Genomic DNA, 10,770 nt, shown 5'->3' with positions numbered 1-10,770 from the left:
TGTGAATACTCTGTTTTATAGCTCTGGGTGCACTTTCATTGGGGAATCTAACATGATAGGTAATGGATGCATGTTCAGGCCATTTCCTCACCTGCCACCTTATCAGGGAACCGCTATTTTCATGAACTGCCTTCCTTTCAGAAGGGTGATGCTTCCTGTATCAGAAACTAGCCATGACCCTGTGGGTGAAGCCAAAACAGGTGATGACAGTGTGGGTCCCACGAACATGGAGCACGTTCCAAGGGGACTTTTCAAGCCACCTGTGCCAACAGCCGATTCACTTGTCCCTGGTCCTGGCTCCTCTCTGCAGTCACCCCTCTCAATATCTCCTTTCCAGCCTCAGCATCCATCTGTGAACTCTGGTTGGCCAACACCTCACCCTCCCTCCAAACACACGTGCTGAACCCACTTCCCTGTGCAGGCCCTGCGTGCTCCTGGGGTCGGGCTCTGCCCAGGATCCAAGACACCCTGGCCTGGGAGGCTGGGGAGGCATGTTAACTGTGTGTAAACACAATCACAGAATTGAATTTGACCCTAGTCCAACTTTAGGAGATTGAAGTCCATTCTGAATCACTTTGCTTCCCAAGTGGCTCAGCAGTAAAGAACCTACCTGCAAAGTAGCAGAAGGGGCAGGAAATGTGGGTTTGATCCCTGGGTAGAAAAGATTCCCTGGGGAAGGGAGTTGCTACCCACTCCAGTATTGTTGCCTGGAGAATCCCATGGACAGAGGAGCTTGGCGGACTACAGTCCATGGGGTCACAAAGAGTCAGATACGACTGAGCACACACACGCCTGAAACACTGTAATTCAACAATACTTAAAAAATTAAAAATCAAAAAATTTTAAAAAGCATTCTGTTTAGATTATCAAGGAAATATGAACAAGTAAGTCTGGTGTCTCCGGCCTGAATGCTGGATGAATCTGATGGGGATGGGGGAGCTGTTGATCAGAATGAGCCCCACTGAGTCCTGAGACGCCAACCCGGGGCCAGACATTGGGAAGCATTGAGTGACAAATGGCCCCTTTGACAATAGTTTTTCCTGCAGCAAAGGCCTGGGACCACCAAAGGGAGTAATAGGGGCTCCACTCATGCAGAGGGAGTGCCCTCTCTGAGTTCTAACCTTTTCTGGTGACAGCCCCTCCTTCTGACCCCCAGCTCTGACCTGGGAAATATAACCACCCGACCAGACCTGGCAGAGGGACCGTTCCAATGTGCTGAGTAGCCAACCGAGAATAACTCTGTGTCTCTTTCACTATTACTTCACTGTCTAAACTCCCCCGGAATTTTCTTGAATACGTAAGTATTTCAACAAATGTGTTGCCCTCTCTTCCTCAAAAGGACACTGTAAGAGCCTAGCTTCATTTAGTTCAGCCAGAAGGAAATGGCAACCCACTCCAGTATCCTTGCCTGGAGAACCCCATGGACAGAAGAGTCTGGCGTGCTGCAGTCCATGGGATCACAAAGAGTCGCACATGACTTAGCGACTTAACAACCAGGTGCTTACGTGAGGAATCATCTAAGGGGTCTGTCTGTCTGTCTGTCTCTTTTTACAATGCTTCCCCCAGGCCTGGAGACTCCATCCTTGCAGTACAAAAAACGTAAAATGTCTCATCAGTAATTTGAACATATACTGAAATAATAATATTTCAGATACACTGGGTTAAATAAAATACATTAAAGTTAATTTCATCTTTTTTTTTTTTTTCGCTTTTTAGTACCACTACTGGAATATAGAGAAGTCCACACGAAGGGGATGTTTCTATAGGTCAGCACTGGTCTGCAGGGCCCTGCATGGTCTGACCCTGCTGGCTCTCCTGGCTTCATCTCCTCTGCCTCACCTGCTTGTCCCCACCATACTGGGCTCCTTGATGCTTCTTCAAGGCACCCTGCAGGTTCCTGCCCCAGGACCTTGGCACGTACTGCTCTATTCCATACCCACCCACATGGCTGTTCCCTTTCCTCCCATTTCTACTCCACGGTCACCTGCATGACAGTGGTGACTGTCTGAAGTGCCTCCCTCTCTAAAAGGTCACCACCACCTCCCAAATTCCTATCTCTCTCCCCTGCTTTACTGTTCATGGTTAATATATATATCTAGCCAAAGTCGTGCTCATCTATCTTGTTTATGATCTGTGTCCCATCAACAAGAAAGCTGATAAAGGTGGGGCTTTTGTCTGTTTTGTTCCCAGCTGTACACTCTGTACCCAGAAAGAAGAACAGCGCTTTGAACAGAGTAACATGTGATAACTATTTATTGAATGAGTGACTACAGAATGCAGGCTTTTAGCCTCAGCGTTCTCACTCCAAATGCGAGAAGTCAAATATATATAACAGATTGAAGATGGTACCAAGGTGCAGGGAGGGGGGAAGCAAAGGAGAGAGGCGGGGGCAGGGGTGAGAACTTAGCCAGCTGAGGAGGCCTGGCCCCAGCCAAGAGGCTCTCATATCCACTCAGTCCTGCTGTCCGATGGCGGTGGGGGTGGGTGGAGGGCGGAGCTGGCTAGAAAGGGGGAAATGAAGAATTTATATTTCTCAAAAACTTTCTATAAGATTTGTGGGGCTCACTCACTGAGACCAGCCCTTGGGGCGTTGGCTTGTCTTTACAGTGTGATGGAACACAGTGGAGGAAGAATGGCCTGGCTCGTAGGGCAAGTGGCCCAGAACTTGCTGCAAAGCCCACTGCAGAAACACCGATTACAATTTGTGTTGAATCCCATCCCCAGCGAACCCTGCTCATATAGCACCTCAGAATGCATCCAGCTCCATCCGTGAATGAATGAACAGACAAAATGTGGCCCATCCATACAGTGGAATATTATTCAGCCTTGGAAAGGCAGGAAAGTCTGACATCTGCTACAACAGGGATGAACTCTGAAGACGTTTCACTCGGTGAGAGAAACCAGACACAGGAGGACAGACACTGTACAGTTCCACTTACTTGAGGGACTAAAGCAGGTGAATTCACGGAGACAGAAAGCAGAAGGGTGGCTGCCAGGGGCTGGGGGCGGGGACTTGGTGTTTAATGGGGACCGAGTCTCCATTTGGGAAGATTAAGTTTCATGCATGGATGGCGGTGACGGCTGCACAAGTATGAATGTGTTTAACGCCACTGCATGTACACTTAAAAGCAGTTAAGATGGGAAATTTTATGTCTGTATATTTCACCAAATCTTACAAGTGCTTATGGGCTTCCCTGGTGGCTCAGACAGTAAAGAATTTGCCTGCAATGCAGGAGACCCACGTACGATCCCTGGGTCAGAAAGATCTCCTGGAGAAGGGAACAGGAACCCACTTCAGGATTCTTGCCTGGAGAATCCCATGGACAGGGGAGCCTGGCGGGCTACTGTCCATGGGGTCACAAAGAGTTGGACACGATTGAGCAAGTAACACTTTCACGAGTGATTACAAGTCTCTTGGGCTGGGGCCTGAGAATCTGCATTCCTAAGGAGGCCTCTGAGCAATGCTGACGTTGCCTTCCCCGGGGGAACCTCCAGCGAAGCCGACAAAAGTGAGTTCAGCAACACTGAATTCCTCGCCTCACAGCTTCTGGGTCCAGCGTCCAACCAGGGACCAACGCCGTGTCTGCTACACGCAAGCTTAGCCCTCTCGGTCAGCACCAGTTTCAATAGCTCACACAAGGAGCGCCCCCCAGCTCCCCTCCCTGCCTTCAGGGAGGGGCCTCTCTCCTTTAAAGACCCTCGGGAAGGAACCTGACTTCAACAGCATTTTCACGAAAGCATTCACTTAGGAACTTCTCACATGTGTTAAGGGCAGTGTTCTCTGGGTAGAGGTGTGTGAGAACTGATTGTAGAAAGCTTGAACAAATCAACAAAAAATGAGTAACACCCTCACGGGAAAAAGGCCAAGAGTAGTCTTAAAGAGGCATTTGATGAAATATTAATAAGAAATACAGATGGCCAGTACGTGTCAAAAGTGATAAATCTCATGGGTAATCAAACAAATGGAAGGAAACATTACAAGAATGCATTTTTCAAACGCTGGTTTGGAAAAAAATTAAAAGAATAATAACCAGTATTGGCATGGGTATGAGGAAAATGACCGCCTTTTCAGATTGAAGGGATCAGAAACAGGTACACTGAAGGAACAATCCGGCGAGATGCAGCAGAAGTCCCTGTAAGGAAGACGATCTTTATAGTATTCTCTTTCTGGGAGTTGTTTTTGGGGAAGCAAGCAAACCTGTGCACCAAGATATACGCACAAGGTTGTTTAGCGTAGCAACAATAATGCACGCCTCCTAAATAAGTGATAAAATACACTCATCTATCTATGGTTGTAAAGGGGTACTCCACAGCCATCCTAAAAGATACCGTGGATTCTAGTTCTCGCCCAGCCCTGCTCCTTTTCTGCCATCTCCTGAAAGCTGGAAATGAGAGCTTGGAAGAGACTGTCCAAGCCAGTGTCCCCAAATCTGTTGAAATGCAGCTTGTTGAAATGTTCAGCATACATGTGTTGGAAAAGCAGTTTAGAGAGCTACATGTATAATGAGAATGAAATTTGTTTTTAAAAAACATACATATTTACATTAAGGTCAGGAATCCGGGTTACTGTGCTTGTCTCTGGGTGGAAAGATTTGGATTATTTTAATCAAACCTCTGGCTGTTGCTTATCTGTAATATCTAATTTTTCTACAATGATTATGTATTACAGGAGTTTGTTGTTTTTTTCATCTCCCGTTTTGGCACATGAAGAGGAGCCCACAAAAGAAACCAGTTGCAAAGATGAAAGGTGTTTACCAAACTGAGTTCTCCTGTATCCTGGCGGGCGGGGAAGTCACTGCGGGGGAACTGAAAGGCGGTAATTAGGCTGAACCTCAAGGGATGGGGCATTCAGGGGAGACGCAGAGTCGCCGGCGGCCAACGAATGCCACGGGGACCCCAGGAACCACAAACTCGGGATGCTGCGGGGAGAGGCAGCCCGCCTCCTGCCCCCCGCCCCACCCGCGGGCATCTCCGGGCGCACAGCGCCCTCGGGTCCAGGCGGGGACCTGGGCCCCCGGGACGCTGCCCCCGCGTGCGCTGGGTGTCCCAGCCTCGCCCGCTCCGAGGCCGCCTCTGCGCGCGCCCCCACCCCGCGCGTGACACCTCAGGGTGCGCCCCCGCCACAGGCGCAGGACTTCCCCCACCCCGCCCTCCCTCCCGTGCACAGGCCGGTTTGGTTCCCACCGCAACCTGGACACCGCCCCGCGCCGCGCCGCGGGAGCTGCAGCCCAGCTGGGGGCAAGGTCACGGTCACGGTCACGCTCCGCGCGGGGGGAGGGGAGGGGCCCGCAGCCGGCCCCACCCAGCGGCCTCTCCCCAGCCCCCAGCCCCGGGGAGGGGCGCCGGCGCGGGCACGCGGGTGAGTCCGGATCCTCCCGGGCCCGCGGAGGCCACGCGGGGACTGCCACCCGCCTCCCAGGGGCGCGCGGTCCGCGCTGACCAAGGCGGGACTCGCGCCACGGTGGCCCCCGCTCCCCCGTGACGACCCCGCACCCTAAAACAGGAACGGCCTGCTGGGGACCCGAACTGCAGCTCGGCTACCCAGAACTCACCTTTTCAGCAAACTCCACCGAACCGAACACAACCAAGAACTGGTTGGGAAGCAGAAAAACCTGTCGTGGGAACAGGGATTTCTAAAGCCAGGCGTGAAAAGCGGTGGTGAGTCAGGGAGCAGGGGCCCTTGGGGAGGGCCACCCCCGCTGCTCCCCGACGTCCCCTGTTTGCTGAGACCCGCAGCTTCTCAGCAGCAGAAATTGACTTCTGCCGGCTGGGAACGCTGGACGTCTGGGATCCACGCGCAGCTGGGGGGGTTCTCATGAGGACCTCTTTTGGGTTGCAGGCCACAGACTCCTTGTGTCCTCCCATGGGTGGTGGTGGGGCTCTCTCAGTTCAGTTCAGTCGCTCAGTAGTGTCTGACTGCCATGGGCTGCAGCACGCCAAGCCTCCCTGTCCATCACCAACTCTCGGAGCTTGATCAAACTCATGTCCATTCAGTCGGTGATTCCATCCAGCCATCTCAGCATATTGGGCACCTACCGACCTGGGGAGTTCATCTCACAGTGTCCTGTCTTTTCACCTTTTCATACTCTTCATGGGGTTCTCATGGCAAGAATACTGAAGTGGTTTGCCATTCCCTTCTCCAGTGGACCACATTTTGTCAGAACTCTCCACCATGGCCTGTCCGTCTTGGGTGGCCCTACACGGCATGGCTCGTGGTTTCATTGAGTTAAACAAGGCTGTGGTCTGTGTGATAAGTTTGGTTAGTTTTCTGTGATTATGGTTTTCATCCTGGGGTCCCTTTAATGAGACCATGCCTCCCATTCACAAGGGCTCCACTCTCCTGACCTAATAACCTCCTAAAGGTCCCACCACCTCAGACCATTACCTTGGAGGTCAGGATGTGAACATATAGATTTGGGGGGACACAAGAATTTGTGCATGACATCCCCCAAGCCAGTTTGGTTATCTGGCTTCCTGGCCAACAGAAGAGCCAGGGGGCAAAGTGGAGCCCCTCCCAGACTCCCCTTATTGGGCTACACCCTGCCCCTAGCCTCCAGGAATGTTGGCTGTTATGGACTCACAGGTGTCCCCTTCTTTGGAGACTTGTCTTCGGTCAAGCCAGATCTGACTCACCCTGGGGGTGGTTAGAAGCATCTGCCCCCCCCCCCACCCCCAGGCAGCCCACAGCCAGTAACTGACAGAGGAGTGCCAAGGTTGGCTGCTTTGCATCCGGGTCCAAGCTACTAGATGCAGTCCTGCTTCAGGGCTCCCAGCTGAGACCGCACCCTTCACAGTCCCCACTGCCCAGCCCTGCTCCTTTTCTGCCATCTCCTGAAAGCTGGAAATGAGAGCTTGGAAGAGACTGTCCAAGCCAGTGTCCCCAAATCTGTTGAAATGCAGCTTGTTGAAATGCAGATTCCAGGGCCCACTCTAGACCTTTGGTGGTGTTAGTTGCTAAGTCTTTGAGACCTCATGGACTGCAGCATGCCAGGCTTCCCTGTCCTCTGCTATCTCCTGGAGTGTGCTCAGATTCATGTCCACTGAGTCAGTGATGCCATCCAACCATCTCACTCTTTGTCGTCCCCATCTCCTCCTGCCTTCAATCTTTCCTAGCATCAGGGTCTCTTCCAATGAGATGGCTCTTCGCATAAGGTGGCCAAAGGATTGGAGCTTCCGCTTCAGCATCAGTTGCTCCAGATCTACCATGTCAGAGTTCAGTGTGGGAGGTTGGAATCTGTATTCTCAGCAAGTTTACCAGTTTATATGCTGCAGGTGGTCCTGAAACTGGCATCTGAATGAGAGGATCTCACCTCTGAAGGGAGGACCACACTTGTGCTTTTTCAAAACGATGCCTCTGAGAGATCAAGACACTGTTCGAAACGTCAGAGCTTCAGAGACTGCCTTTCAGGGCTGCTTGTCCCTCAGTACAGCCAGCAGAGTCAGCCCTGCTGGGCCTCACGTTCAAAGATGCTGCTGCTGCTGGGGGTTATTTCCTGCTCTTGCTCCTGAAAGGTTAAGTGCATGGGTGCTGGACCCTGGCAAAGGCTGCACTGCCGGAGTTCGTGGGGAGTCCCCTGGGGCCTGGCATGGCCTCACCTTGTGAGCACAGCCCTGGCCAGGGCCTGCCTCTGCCAGTGCTGGGGACAGCCCTGAACGTCTGCTTCGCTCTTGAACTGATGAGGCTCTGGGTGCATCCTCAGTGCCAGTGCTAGGGCCGGGGGCCAGCGTGTGACAACTGTTCCTAACTGTGAAGGAGCTCAGACCCCACCTCCACTGGGAGAATGGCATAGCCTCCTCTGCCTCACAGCCTGGGTTTGCCTTCCTTAAAGAAAAAGGAGTTTTGACCTCCCGTCATTTAGTACTTGAGAACAGCACCTCTCTATAATTACATATGGGCTTCCCAGGTGGTTCGTCGGTAAAGAACCCGCCTGCAATGTAGGAGACACAGAGACGTGGGTTCGATCCCTGCATCGAGAAGATTCCCCTGGAGGAGGACATGGCAAGCCACTCTAGTATTCTTGCCTGGAGACTCCCATGGACAGAGAAGCCTGGCGGGCTATGGTCCATAGGGTCACAGAGTCAGACACTACTGAGCACATACACACACTCATAATTACATATATAGATGGATAGGTGATAGACATATAAAATGTGAGTGTAAGGTAGTTCTATCTATCTGTCTGTCTATGTCTGACATTCATCTGGGCAATTCCTAACCCATCAAGAACGGCCTCTTTTTTTCAATCTATCACCTGATACAAATGAAAGTATTTTCCATATCCAGGAAGAGGCTAGTAGCAACAGCATCACCCAGAGGCACACAGACCAGTTTTACTTCTTAGCGTTTCATTTCATCCCATGATACACTGTGACTCAGAGAAACAGCTACAAATAAACATGGACAACATTTTACTGAAGGAGCGCATAACAACTGGAGCTAGAGCCACGGCAACCTACGTGCTGGGGGCAGAGAGAGGGAGGCCTGAGGGGGAACATCCCAGGGCTTAGATGTCCCTGGAGCTCTTTGTGGGAAATGAACCAGCGTCCAAAAGTCAGAAATCCCACGACAGCTGCTCGGGGCACTGATGTCCATGAAATCCAGCCACCGTAAATCCTGCTCGGGGTTGCGGGGGGGGGGGGGGGTGGGTGGTGGCGGGGCTGGATGCATGAATTTGGAGGCAGGAGGATTTTCCAATATCAAAGCAACACACCCAGAGAGTCAGAGACTCCTTGGCGCTCTTGAAAAATCAAAGGCATGTGTAGGGTCCTGATCGCCCAGCATGTGCAGGGCCCTGAAGTGTGGATCCCACCCCTCCCTCCACCCGCAATGGCCCTGCCCAGGAGCCCTGGAGTCTCTGTGGGGCCCAGTCTTTGGCCTCAGAGGGCAGCGGGGAGGTGTGGGGACGGGACGGGGCATACGTCACTCTGTCAGAGGCGCCACCAGCTGAGGAGTCAGCCAGGCGGGATTCCTGCCTCCTGGTCACTGAGGCTCCTTGGCCGGCACCCTGAGGCTGGGTGAATTCCCAGCCCCACAGGGCTGTGGTCACTCCTGCTCATGTCACCGGTGTTACAAGCCTGGTGTGTGAGTCACCGCACATCCCATTATCAGATGGGTAAGAGGGCAGCAATGGGGCTTGCCTTGTCTCTACCTCCTGCTGCTAACCTCATGCTGAATGTTGGAGGCGGGGACGGTGTGTGGACTGGACCAGCCAGACAGGCTGCCGGTGCCCAGGAGGACTCTGAGAAAAGCCCCCTTGGTCCAACATCTCTTTTTCATTAGGAAACCATGGTGCCTGCGTTCCTGCCAGGAGAGTTACTTCTTCAGTTACGCTACTGCATAAAGTACGGCTGAACAAGGAGTACGGAGCTGATGCAGCGACTCAGTGACCGGCTGTCTAGTCTCAGGGCGTTCACAGGACGAGCTAAGCAGCAGGGCAGGAGAGCCTGGGCAGAGGGAGTCAGGGCCGTGGGTGTGGCTGGGAGGACGATGAGAGAATGCGGCAACTGGGTGGGCAGAGAATGCTCCGGGCAACTGGATGGGAGCGGGCGGAGGAGGCAGGGAACAGAGCTGGAGGGGGTGGGCAGAGCTGGGGCTTCCCATGTGGCATGAGTGGTAAAGAACTCGCCTGCCAGTGCAGCAGACTTGGGAGACACGGGTTCGTTCCCTGGGTGGGGAAGATCCCCTGGAGAAGGAAATGGCAACCCACTCCAGCATTCCTGCCTGGACAATCCCATGGACAGAGGAGTCTGACGGGCTACAGTCCATGGAGTCACACAGAGTGGGACTCGACTGAGTGACTCAGCACGTGGGGGAGAGCTGGTGGGAGCAGGACAGGAGGAGTGAAATAGGCCCTTCTAGGCTTAGGGTCTTGCGCACACATAATTTTCATACAAAGGGGATGTCACCTTCTGTCTGCAATTTCTGGCTATTAAAATGGGGTGGAAGAAATGCAAGCAGAATTGATCCAAAAAGCAGCACAAAATCACCCTGAAAAACAACTTGTTTTCATCCCCAGAAATCATCAGTTGATTGTTATGCTCAGGATCTGGACAAAAGAGTACTTTAAAGCTTGCCAATCAAAGATGGCTAAGTAGGACACAGACAGCAGGCGGAACACGGGCGGCGAGGCCACGGCAGCACGCGTAACTCTGGAATGCACAGCTGCACTGCGCAGCACGGCTGGGAAGGGCCGGGGCTGGCCCAGTCAGCCCAGCCCGCCCTCAGTCCTGGCGCCTTCAGCACTGGCCGGCTGCCGAGCCCTGCACCTGGAGTCTTGAGGTGTATGAAGATGAAGATCTGGTCCTTCTCAGGAAGGTCACCGTCCAGAGGAGGTTAAGGAATACACGCTATGGAGTAGAAAGAGCCCCGATGTGAAGGCTGCTATCAGAATTCAATTTCATAGCACCACTCTGAGCAACTGTTTCATTTTCTGTAACAAAGAGTAATAATATATACCTCCCGGGGTTGCATAAACCTTGAAGGAGCTAATAAAAAGTCTTAATGCAATGATCGATCTAATAAATGTTAGCTTTCCTCCTTCTTTCCACAAATGTGTCTAATACATGACAGAATGTGATGTATCACAAAAGAAATGTGTTCTGAGGATTCAGAGAATAGAGGTGTAATTACCTATAGCTGGGGAAGCTCAGAGCAGAGTTCATGTACTTGGTTTTGAAGATGAGTAGATTTAGAGATGGAGGAACAGGGGAGGAGGACTTCCAGGCAGAGCGACCGGCATCCAGGGACAAAGACCAGGAGCAGGTGACCAC

General features: G+C 52.4%; 1 long non-coding RNA gene across 1 annotated transcript; it reads left to right on the top strand.

Annotated features, from left to right (window-relative positions):
- LOC108637299 lies at nt 5,178-10,433 on the top strand. The gene is made up of 3 exons (XR_001918937.1): nt 5,178-5,658; nt 9,281-9,342; nt 10,017-10,433. It is a non-coding gene; the product is annotated as an uncharacterized LOC108637299 (long non-coding RNA).

Source organism: Capra hircus, chromosome 12, assembly GCF_001704415.2.
Source record: "Capra hircus breed San Clemente chromosome 12, ASM170441v1, whole genome shotgun sequence".
Classification (NCBI taxonomy): domain Eukaryota; kingdom Metazoa; phylum Chordata; class Mammalia; order Artiodactyla; family Bovidae; genus Capra; species Capra hircus.
Note: the sequence above shows the minus strand (reverse complement) of the source record. Positions and strands in the feature narration are given on the sequence as shown.